Source organism: Amblyomma maculatum, chromosome 8 (genome assembly GCF_055883805.1).
Source record: "Amblyomma maculatum isolate TAMU_Amacu chromosome 8, ASM5588380v1, whole genome shotgun sequence".
NCBI lineage: Eukaryota > Metazoa > Arthropoda > Arachnida > Ixodida > Ixodidae > Amblyomma > Amblyomma maculatum.
Genome location: NC_139351.1, coordinates 78,618,217 through 78,631,364, shown reverse-complemented (window position 1 = coordinate 78,631,364; position 13,148 = coordinate 78,618,217).

Here is a 13,148-nt window from a genome sequence, read left to right as displayed (position 1 = left end):
AACTAGCCTGCCAAAATCTTTGTAGTCATCTTATCCCCAAGTCAGGTAGGCACGTTCATACGGCTCGGTTAAATCGGGGAGTTACTAGTAGGCTTGTAGCCTACGCTATTGTATCATCGCGCAGATGGGAGTGAAAACAGAGAAAAAAAGGTGCCGTAGTGGAGAGAATCGGAACACCGCGAGATAGTGGCTTTCACCTCATCGCAGTTTTGTGATTCAAAATGACCCCATGAATTATTTTCTATTTGAAGAATTGACTGCCCATAATTTCTCGCGCTTACGAGAAAACTACGAGGACGTTCTCACCGTCATTTCGGGAAACTCTACACAAAGTATTTACGAAAGCCCGCATGGAACAATTATTGTGGAAAATGTAAAATACGCTCGAAAACTATTATATTTTTATTTTGATTGAATATCCCCGCCTCTCCGAGGAAAGGTGCGGCTTATTCTCAAAGGAGCTTGGAAGCCTCAAACAACAAGGCATTGTTTGGTTCCCGTCAAGCGCATAAACAGGTGGCCGACTCCCCTTCGGAGCCTCATCGGTTTCATGCATTCGCCGCCAGGCGTCATCTCTTCGTAATTCACGAACTCGGGACCCAGTCCCCAGTGTATGAGAAGCTCATTTGCATATCCCAAGCAGCCGCGTGACATTCAGAGAGCGCCCAGGCAGCGCAGAGGCGTCGTCGCAGGCGTCATCGCAAGTCTTGCTCTCGCATTTTGATGTCCCAGGAGAAGGTAAGAAGCGTGTGCCGCATTCTCATCAGCCCTTCATCTCCACCTGAGTTTGTGCAACGATCCCTCAAAGATTCCCAACAATACCCGAAAGAAGTGCTGCACAAAAACTATAAGAGCGTGCAGAGAGGACATGAGGATTGATGCGAAAATAAAAACAAGCCATCTGAACCGAACAGGCGGCGCTTGAGTGTCGCTTCAGTCTGATTCTTACATCGCTGGTTATCAAGCCCCCATGGGTCTAGATGAAAACAATAAAGTGAAAGCAAGGACGCGTTCTTGCGTCACGGGTGAATCATTAATGTGGGAGTCGTGAATTAATGAAGTAAACAAAGTGTTTGTGTTTTGTACAGTTAGCATAATCAGAAATTGTACGAACAAGGACAGATGTCGCATAGTGGCTTGCATCGTACAGAATTGATGCTCAGAAAGCGATTATTTTTCGTACATTTAGGCTAGTGACCTCACACTAGCTTTAGAGGTATTAAACAGACGGTATTTTATTTAGGTTTCAAATTAACCATTATACCAACACCACTGGCTAATTGTACAGTGCAGAAATTTTATTATTTTTTCTTCTCACCTCAGCCTGTCTAATACACATGCTATTTTTTTTTAATAATTGCGCACCAACCTCAGAATTCACGTGTGTAATGTCTTGAAATGAAAAGAAAAAAGAAGCCGAAATTTTTCGATTCCTAATATTGCTTGACGCAGCGCAAATTGGAGAGATGTCCGCCAGTAGTGGCTCCCGCAGCGAATGTTGTCTACTGGGTTTCACGAAGTCTTGGTTAATACCATTATGCCTTGCAGAACCCATTTAACCTTCCACACTCTGTACAATTGACATGATAGCATTTACAATGGAATTACCCACGGTATTATTGCGGCGGTCCACAACACTGGCTTTGGGGCTGTCCTCTGCGAGGCGAAAACTATATTTTTCTTAAGTTGCATCCGACTATAAGCCTAGACGCGTACAATTTTTGAGTGGTTATACAAGCGCAGTGATTAGAGGGCAAGACGATACAGCCGGGGAACCCGGTTTCCAATCGAGCAGTATAATGGTTCTGAAAAACGCAGTGCCCTGGTGTAGTGTGAGATTATAGCGCCTTTTAAGAAATCTACAGAGACGGAAATATTGAGTTCTCCCCTACGGCAGCCTTCATCGCCTTAATCAAACTTGGCGGCGCCCCACAGAAACAACACGAAAAGATGAGTACATTCACTGCCAACAAATTTCCAGCCGGCATAAATTTCAAACCAAACTGAATTCAGCAATATTAAATTTTAATTGGTAATCAAGAACAGCAGCCTTTCCGAAGACAACAAAAGTAGCGGTCGATTACTGTGACCTTAGTGGGACCACAGGAATGTTGGATCGATTGAGTGCAAATATATTGCGATACTTTTGTATTTTATTGATGTGAGAGCATTCGTCAAAAAACTGTACAATCTCGTGAACTTTTCTCTCGTACTAGAGATAAAAATCTGATCATCAATATTTGTTTTCTTTCTTTCCAAAATACTCACTGATTCTGTGTTGCTAAATTGCCTTAAAAGTCGATTCTTTGTATACCACACACGTTAAGGTCATGAGAGCTTTCAATCGTGTGATGCAAAATTTGACCCAGTTAACGGCATGTCGCTCATTCAGGCGCTATATTCCCAGGTGTTTAAGAGCTGCTTCCTTTTAAAGCAGCTTCGGTGGTAAGGTTAAATTCTAGTTTTAAAAAATGACGCTCTCCTGAATCTTGATATTCGCATCGCACTTTTATAATCATATTTAGGGCAGCGTATATATAATAAACATCATTCGTGTCGCTTCAGTTTATCTACTGAATTGATATTGCTGGAATTTACCCGCTGGTAAAGCTTGGGATCTTCCCTGATATAATAGCAGGTGTATTCGAACTCAGCATACAATTTTCCAGACTCGCTGCTAACAACGTTGTGTTCGGGACGTGCTTTTTCTGAGCACATCGCAAGCCTAAGTTTTTGGGACGCCGTTTTTTATGGTAAAGCCCTTGCGTGTTGATTTACGATTTTCCTATATGAACAGGCTGATAGAAACCGTCTTAGCTTTGAACGATTAGCATGCATTTACACTTACGATCCTGCTTCGCTCTCTCTCTGAGGAGTTAAGTGGGACTTATCAGACCAATTATTCAACCTTACTACAATTTTCGAGCAACTTCGTAATATTGTTGGCTTCTGCATTGAAGACATTGCTAAAAATAGTCAAATATCTCTTGTTGCATCACCACGTGTTTTATAGTATTTGTCCTACGCTCACTGCGATAAATATATACTGCCCCAAAAACACTAGGGAGCATTTCTGACAACATATACTAAGAAACTACAAGCCCTTTGAGGGAAGATATGAGGATTCATATAACTGTTAACAGAATGAAACTTAGGTTAAAATTTAGTTTTCCCAAATCCCTCCAGGTGCTGTGTGTATATGTCATAACAGATATTTAGTTATCTGTAAGCTTCGTGTATGATGGTTCTATAATTTTCAGGTGATTGAGTTTATTCTTTCAGTACCACTGTAAATGCCGCTAGCAATATTTTATTTTCAGTCTTGCTTCATAAATGAGAGCTAATACTGCTTGCAATCAGTTTGTGCTCTTAGAGGCTATTGCAGTGACGAGGTACAGCAATCAACCCAACAAATACGTGTAGCTCTGGGCTTTTATTATAAAAATATGTTCAAGCAACCTCCATTTCTGTCTCAGGAACTTCAAGAAAAGCAATGTCTTGAAGGTCTGCCAAAGCTCCGAGCGCGTAATGTCTCTGCTTGACCTCTGAATTGCAAACGGTGGTTTATTAGAATTTCTCTGTAACCAGTAGAGGATAAAGACCCCTACGAAGAAAAGAGGCGCCTACGCACACAAACAAGACTTCATCACAGAGCATGCCAACTTTAGTTGCTTCGATTACTTTGCGAAACGGCGCACGCTGTTTGCAGCTTGTTATTGCTTTCTCCGCAATTTCGCCCTTGCTTGTGCCGCCTTCACAAACAATGTTGCAAGAGAATCTCGCTTTGACGCGCGAAAGGATATCGGTGCTTCGCCGAAGCGTTGTAGCTTTGACTGCGCATTTTGTACAAGGGAGACTAACTTCGACTCCTTCTCAGTATTCGCAGGCATTGACTTCGGACTAGCAAGTAGCGCCAGCACTCACAGCGGCTGGTCTATTTAATTGTGTCGTTCGTAGTTACCTGATTTGACTTGTTTGCTCTCTTTGTTTTGCTTTCCGATTTTAACTGGTGAAAGAAAAACTTGACAATTTACAGTAGAAGGGAGAGCTGAGCTAGTTGGTATATATTGGTAAGGATTAAAACCAGCGGAAATACGCAGACAATGAAAAAAGCATACAACACAACGCTGGTTGTGTTGTGTGCTTCTCTCTTTGTCTGCGTCTTTCCGCTGGTTTTAATCCTTGACAATGTTCACCGCATTCACGGCTATTGTGATACTTGATGTGATTAATGCCTTCCATTCTGTATAACTCCACTTTTGGCGATATCGTGATCCCCACTTCGCATGTTTTTGGAGGTTTTGACCAGTAATATTATATTGTTCATGCGGTCATAGAAGACGCGAAGTAATATATGACAGCGAGATGCCTCTTTTGAGACACATAGAGTTAAACACTGCGGATGTAATAAGGCCCTATTATGATATTCCATAAAAAAACTCCGAGGCGACCACGTTCATATATTGAGAAAAGGGTTCGGTTTGGTTTGGTTTGGTTTGTGGGGTTTAACGTCCCAAAGCGACTCAGGCTATGAGAGACGCCGTAGTGGAGGACTCCGAAAATTTCGACCACCTGGGGTTCTTTAACGTGCACTGACATCGCACAGCCCACGGGCACATTGCTTTTCGCCTCTATCGAAAAGCGACCGCCGAGGTGGTAGCTTTGATAGCTAAGAATATGATCTGCTTAAGAGAGGTTTTCCAATGTACTGCCTAACGAGGGACCTTTTGCCTCTCAAGAGCTCGAACTCTATATACATTCAAAAATTTGTAAACATGTTTGTCTTCGTTGCCCCGCTGCGGTGGTGCAGGGGTAAGACGCCCGACTACTGTGCCGGAGTACCCGGGTTCGATCCCGACCGCGGCGGCTGCGTTTCGATGGAGGCGAAACGGAAAGGCGTCCGTGTACTGTGCGATGTCAGCGCACGTTAAAGATCCCCAGGTGATCGAAATTACTCCGTAGTCCTCCACTACGGCTCCCCTTTTTAACTTTCCACTTTTACTCTCACCTTCCTCCCTTTCCTTACGGCGCGGTTCAGGTGTCCACAGACACAAATGTGACAGATAGAGCGCTTTTCTTTTTCTGTGAATTAATTATTATTATTACTATTGTCTTGTTTGTTGTAAAACGACTTCATTGGCCAAAATGAAAACATAAAGAATTGACTTTTCCGTGCTGCATCGTCCGGTCAATGGTGATGAAAATAGTGCTTATATCGCGGTTCGTGTAACTACAGGTTGGTAGTTCGGAAATGTATTGTGCTTGGGGTGTCACCCGTTATGCAGAATCTAAATAACGGCATCGATCTTCCTATTGAGATCTTGTTCGGGGACATAGCCTGGTAAATAACGAGCTGAGTATAATATTTATAGGGATGACCTTGAGCGCGTTATCTTTTGTTGCAAAGCAAAGTCTGCCGTTTCATATGAAGATTTCATCAGAGGAGCTTCATTACACGGAGTACATAGTCCAACATTCTATACACCTTGAAATAATTAAGCGCGAAGAGTTGCATTTCGTTACTGTTCTAGAGTTGTTGCGAAGCGATATATGTGGTGTACGACTCGATACTTTGGAAGCGAGGCGCGTCGGCATGATGCATAATCTTCTGCGGACTCCGTAAATACCGTGAAGCGCTTCATGTACCCGGCCTCGGCGGCCGCTTTTCGGTGGAGGCGAAAAGCAAGACGCTCGTGTGCTGTGCGATGTCAGTGCACGTTAAAGAACCTCAGGTGGTCTAAGTTTTCCGGAGTCCTCCACTATGGCGTCTCTCATAGCCTGAATCGCTTTGAAACGTTAAACCCCACAAACTAAACAAACCAAATCTTTCAAAGAGGTGTTTAGATAAATATCAGCAGGCCTCCAGCTAATACCAGACAATTGAACTACAGCCAATAGAACAGTGTCAAGCTCAATATATTGTTCAGTCATTCTGACAGTAGCACCGGGTTTTGGTAGTAAGTTACATCGAAATGGGGAGAGAGCTGAATGTGCCCACATTCCAGACTCATTCTGAGAAAATATGAAGCATTTATAGCCTAAGGACCGCTATTTTAAAATACGAACCGTATTTGGAATCGCTTTTTTGTCTATAAATAGCTTCCTACTCTCCGAGGCCAAATTGCTCTCAAACGTATGGCGTCTATTCAACATACAATTCAAAAGTACCGTATTGAGCTACGTTATATTTAATCTTATTGATAAAACAGTAGAGAAACGTAGCATATATTGATCGGTTGTCGCTACAAAGATCTGCGTCTGCCACGAGGCTTTCTGCGTGCTTTTAGGTAAGGCGTGAGATGGTCGCATTTTCGAGTCACCTGCCCGTACTCCTGCGACCTCGGACAGATTAGCTTGTGAACACTTATGGCGTGCGCATGCAGCAGGCTGTAGTAGCAGTAGATTAGGCTGGGTGAAACTCCTCTACGACTGCATGTTTCTGAAGGCACGGAGAGTGTAGCGCAGGATGCTGATGCAGCTCGCAAAATATTCGTGAACCCTGTGCTGCAAATGTTCGTATCTTTCAAAAGGAGCATTCTCAATTGAGAAATATATATTGATCAGGGTTCACAAACAAGCGTTTTGCTGAGAACTTAAGAGGAGATGGTTCTAAGCTGATTGAATGTTAGTGAAATACAGACACAACACGGTCCTTTTGGCCATAACCTTCCATATGCCTTTGCGCCGCATGTCACCGCCCCATTCATGCATAGTTCATGTTGCGAAGTTCCAAGTCACTGCGCGCTAAGCAAACAGACCACGGCCATTTACGACCGCTTCAATGTGATACGAAATAACTCCTGTATTCACGTAGAGTACCAGTGCCAAGACGAGTGAGGGCAAGGCAATCTGAAAGCTTCACTATTCGAGACGACTGCGCAATCTTGCTGGGAGACGTGAGGGTGATTAAGGATGGACTAAAGCCGCCACATTTGCGGGAGCTAATGAACCCTTTCATCTGCAAGCACACAACGCGCACGGAGCAAACACACGCTGCGCCCATTAGGACTGTGCAATGTCGTGCTATTTGGCACTGTCCAGGTCTCCTAATTATTTTGTCTCGCTCTTTCACTTCACGTTCGGGTTACATCCTTGCTTTCTCTCAAGAGTTGGAGACGACTATTTCGTAGGGAGTTCGCCGCAGTTTAGAAGCCGATGCCGTACTAATTGAGGTAGAATATCAGTCAAACACTATTTGATGCCACTCTGACCGCCTGCACATTCGTGATACGTTAGCGGCTTTGTTTTGAACACATTGTAAGGAGTCCTGTTTCTTACAAATGGAATGTAAATGGAAAGGTTACTGCGAATAAAGATTTTTTCGAGACGTAGCATGCTGTTGAATATTGCAATATACTGCTGAAAACAACAATTGAATAGGATAGCGGCAGTTTTCTCAAGCGCCAAAAACATTCTTCCTTAGCGCTCGAGGTGAGCAGCCATTGCAGAACAATTACCCGTCTCTATTCGTAGTGTGTTTAATGGAACTTATCATGAGAGGTTTTGGCCAATTACTGCACCAGGGTGGCCAACTCCTGTTCTGGTGAAGGAGTGAATTGCCGGAGGTGTTCACCGACATCAGGTCGCACCCCAAACCCAGACGGCTATGGAACGAAAAATGGTAGGGGTAACATTGAGAGATAGGAAGCGTGCCTAGTGGGTCAGAGAAATAACTCAAGTTACCGACATTCTAGTGGAAATTAAGAAGAAGAAATGGGCATGGGCAGGACATGTAGTGCGAAGAGAGGATAACCGATGGTCGCTTAGGGTAACAAACTAGATTCCAGGGGAAGGAAACCGTAGCATGAAGCGGCAGAATATTAGGTGGGCGGATGAGGTTAAGAAGTTCGCAGGTGTCAAGTGGATGCAGCTAGCATAGAACCGGGTTAATTGGAGAAATGTGGGAGAGGCCTTCGCCCTGCAGTGGGTATAGCCAGGCTGCTGCTGCTGCTGCTGACGATGATGATTCGTAGTGTGTAAGAAATCTGCGGATGTATGTATATATTATATTTGGCACTGGTTTTTCATGACCACCTATAATATATACATATATATGTGCAACTGGCTTCCCTAGCCTATCTGTACTGTTTTATTTTAGCCCTTACAGGTTAGCTGGACATAATATCAGAGCACGAATGCTTCACTAGTTCGCTAATTAAATATATACGATAAATAATTTTCAATATTTATTTGGTAATGTTTGCTCTATTTGCAGAATTTAGCGCCTCATCCAAATATTTATACCAAAAATAAAAATTGTTTTATAAATTGTGTCGCACGTTACAGGTTCCACAGACGTTAGCTTAGTAGGCGACTTGATATCGTAACACAACGTCAACGGGTGCTTCCAGTATAGACAGCTTCGGCAACGCCCATTATGAGACTAGAAATGTAGGCCGCATTGCTAAAGAAATGACATCTCGCATTTGAACGAACTGCCGCTCACTCTTGCGGCTCTGAAGTGATGATAGCAGAGTGACGATCTATCTAGGGCTGCGTTACGGTCAGGGTGTCGAACCGGAACCGAACCCGAAATTTCGCCGGCAACCGGAACCGCACTGAGCCCAAATTTTTTTCGCCATCTTAGAACTGAACCCGATTGGGAAGAAGTCAAAGGAACCATTTCGAACCGGTTGCCGCTATTGTTCCGACCTACTTATTCTGGCAGACTACCTTTATTATTATTTTTTTATCGCTGGTTGTAAACAACGAGTTGTGTCTGTGGTTCATCTCCGCAAATTTGTGAAGATAACCACAGACACACTCGTTGTCGGGTCTCCACAAATATACTTAACAGGACTTGCTGAGCCAGGCATGAACAAGATAGCGAACCACGGGCACTCAGTCCTGCTGCCACGAAGAACGAACTGCGCGTGCTTGGCAGGCGTGCTGATACTGTCGTCTTCATTTACGGCGAGACCATGATGGCATGCCACATCTTCTTTGCTGCTGTCGGCTGCAGCCTAAAAAATAGTACCAGGGCTAAAATAATTGTTGCAGTTACCTTTTTTCTTAAAGTTTGGTGCTTAAAAAGTAATCAGTTGGTAACGGTAACGGGTGTTTTCAATAAGAACAGTAACTGAAGTGCCCGGACCCCCTTTTTTCTAGTGCAATATATAGTGTTTAACACAAATGTGTTAACCCAGAGGAAGGTTCCTCAGTCTTGCAAGAGGGCCGCAGTTCCCGCGAAAAAAAAATCGGTATCACAAGAGGTGGAAAACGCATATTTTTGTCACTTCAAGTAAATTCAAGTTTGGAGTGCTGCTGCTTGCGCACTATGTACAAATTCGTAGAATATAAGTTTTAGCCATTACTTTCACGCAATTATAATTTTTTAATATCGAATAAAACAGTTTTTTTTTTTTTACTTTTTGGGAATTTAGGAAAACATCATGAAGAAAACACCTCGAGCTAGTTGGTTCATCACAGAGCAAAACAGCGCAAACTTCACAACGGACAGTGAAGGGCAGACGAGACACAGGCGCTGACTAAAAACTGAAGGTTTATTGTTCTGACACCTCGGAATACATACAGCAAGCATTGTTGTTGTTCTTGTTTTTGATGCTTGCTGTATATCAACAATGCTTGCTGTATATATTCCGAGGTGTCAGAACAATAAACCTTCAGTTGTTAGTCAGCGCCTGTGTCTCGTCTGCCCTTCTCTGTCCGTTGTGAAGTTTGCGCTGTTTTGCTTTGTAGGAAAACATCGCAAACATTGCTCCAGGAACGAAGCACTGCATAAATGGTAAACTCCAGCACTACATACACTAATGAGGCAATGAGGTGCTGCCACTGAAGCTTCGTCTTTATATTATACAGCCGACGCTCTTGAATTCGGGAACAATTTATAGCTCTTGGCCACTAAGTGTATTTTGTACGCCACTTCAAAATTAGTTAGTTATATGGGGTTTATTGCAAAGGAAAGTAAATCATAGCAGGGGGAGGTAGAAAGATAGGTGGGTGGTTGAGATTATTAAGTTCGCATTGTTCAAGTGGATGCAGCTAGCGCAGGACCGGGTTAGTTATAGAAATATGGGAGAGGCATTCGCCCCGCAGTGGGCATAGTCCGGTTGATGATGCTGATGATGATGATGATGATGCTGATAGCGGTACATAAGCGACAATGGACATCATACGCTAACCACAAAATTGTCCGCAATTCAAACATTCAGAATTGACGACCTCGATTCGTGTTTTATTATATATTCATTTTTTATTATAAGTTACCTGAACATTCGTCAATAATTTATAAATATAATATGCTTAAAAATGCTGCATAATACTGCTGGAAATTATTTAAAATAAATCTACTACTGAGTGAATATTCTGCAATGAAGTAAAGCGAGTGCCCTACATTTTAGCACGATGCCTGAGATGTCGCCGCTGAAGCATTGCTCGTGTATTATGCAGGTACTATTCTTTATCTAAAATAAAACGCGCAGCTCTAGACCAGTAATATCTTTCTCCACATCAATTTAAATGCTGCCGAAATTTGGAAAGATAGATTGAAGAAGTATAAATCTAACTAAAAATGACATCTTCTATATTTTATAAAATCACGTAGAGGCAATCCTGACTACGTCCCATATACCAGGGGCTAATATTATATTTTTTTATTTTTTAAAAATGAACACAAAGCTCTGCGCTTCATTTATCCTAATAGGACTTCCTCCTAATATTCCTCCTAAGGACTTCCTCCTAAGGACAGCGAAAGCGTAAGAAAATTGATTTATTTTTGGCAGCAAGTACTTACATTTCATCTCATTCAATAATCAGATCCTCCGAAATATTATAGAGTCGGTTTTCATTTGTTGGCAGAGTTGATGGCAGTTTAAAATGAAATGAATTCGCTATTCTGCGTAATTTAACGGGGAAATGCATGTGACGTGTATAACATTTAGAGTTAGGCCTTTGCGCCCCCATTCAGCTATTATTCCGTGTTTTCATTAGTATACTGCCTAGAATAAACTCTTCGGCGCATTCTGTGCAAAATATCGCTGGTGCCGTTTTCGGTGTAAGCGACGAAAAGAGAATTCGAACCATCCGAGAATTTCTCAGAAAATGAAAAGAGCCACGAGCACTGCGCAGCCACCTGTGGCTCTTCCTACCCTTCTTCTGACAAATTTTATTTGCCTCTCGAGAAAAAGAAACAATACTTTGAAGCTGCCTATAAACATATTTAAGCATCTCCAAAATCCTTCCCTTCTGTAATATAGCAAAAAAGTAATTACGCTCAGAATATTTTCTGTACCTCGTAATCCCTTCATTGTGAGACGCATTGATTTCAACTGACTTCTTGAACACGTGAATATATTATTTTGTTTATCGGGTAAATAAAACAATCTATTTTTGAAGTCGTTTTTACTCCCGCGCACTGCGTGTAGATTACGGTGTATACGAACTGTTGCAGTGCCCCGCCGGGGTGGTGCAGTGGTAAGACGCCCGACTACTGTGCCGGAGTTCCCGGGATCGAATCCCGGCCTCGGCGGCTGCGTTTAGATGGAGGCGAAACGAAGTGGCGTCCGTGTGTTGTGCGATGTCAGCGCACGTTAAAGATCTCCAGGTGGTCGAAATTACTCCCTAGCCCTCCACTACGGCCCCCCTTTCTCTCTATCCACTTTCACTCCCACCTTCATCCCTTCCCTTACGGCGCGGTTCAGGTGTCCACAGAGCAAGTGTGACAGATACTGCGCCTTTCCCTTCCTATGAACCAACCAACCAACCAAACAATGCACTTTCCAGCATGATTGTCCTGATGTAAATATAAGTTTCTTCATGGCAGCGGCACGAATGGCCAGATACGCCGAGTATTCATGCCGAAAGTTCTTTCTCGCGCGGAGAGAAAGAGAGAGGGAGTAAACTTAGGAAACCACCGACGTTATTCCGTTAAACAATTAAAGTTTACTCTCTCTCTTTCTCTCTCTATCTCTCCGCACGAGAAAGAACTTTCGGCATGAATACTCGGCGTATCTGGCCATTCGTGCCGCTGCCATTGAAACCGCGAGGTAGCACAAAGCGAACCAGCTATCAACCTAGCCTGAAAACTCTAATGCTAAACGCTACACCCGAGAACATCCGCGATCTCCTGTGCACGTGCGGGCTAGATCGCATCTCATTAAAGGAAGTTTTCTGCGGAAACTACCTCGAAATACGACACGAGTGACAGGAGATGACGAAAGTTGATGCCAGTGATATAGGTGACATTGTCAGGCTTTTACGCGAAGAGCACTTGCATTAGGTCTCATATTGTGATAGATCAACGCCAAAAACATTTTTGTGGAGATGTGTGCTGGCGACGTACGGGTTAGCTCTATGCTGTGCACTCAATCTAGAACGTGATGAAATCAGAGGAGGCTTTTGCAGCGTCAGTCTTTGTCCTGTCCCGCTCCTTCAGCGAATATGTGGGCACTGCCTGTCATGAGTTCCGCGAAAAGCGCCAGCACCGTAAGCGGAGAAGTGGAGGCGTAATTATTTTCCGTAATTTGTCTGCCGGTGCGTCGGTGACGAATTACCGACAATGAGAGCGCGTCGAGCCAACGCGTTATCGGCGATTACCTGACCCTGAGCTTTCGCCGTGATGTCCGTACGTGGCGTGTCCGCTTCACCTTTTTTTTTCGTGTCTGTTTTATAATTTCGAGGCGAAACGGAATGACGTCAGTCTGCTGTGTGATCTCAGTGCCTTTAAAGAACCCCAGGCAGTCGAAAATTCCCCCGAGTCCTGCACTACGAAGTCTATCATAGCCTGAGTTGCTTTGGGACATTGTACTGAAAAACTAAACCAAGCGAAATACTGCCAGTAATATGATGTACGATTTCAAGGCGAAATCACTAATAGACTGCGTGAGGAGGCCAAAATACGGAGGCGGATAGAAGTCATGGGCCCAAGGTTCATGTGCCCGGAGTGTGTGACGGGTACTGCGCCTTTACATCCCATTAAATAATTACTTATGACTGTGTAAAAATCAATAAGGACAATGAATGGTTGAAATATTTATATTACTAATAAACAATAATTAACGATGGAAATTATTCACACAAGCAGTTCGTGAGAGATAGCACAAAATGAACTTAAGAACTGCACAATTGAGGTCAAGCACTGTTCTGTCACTACTCAATAAAACTTATGGATGTTTCTCCAATTAAAGGAC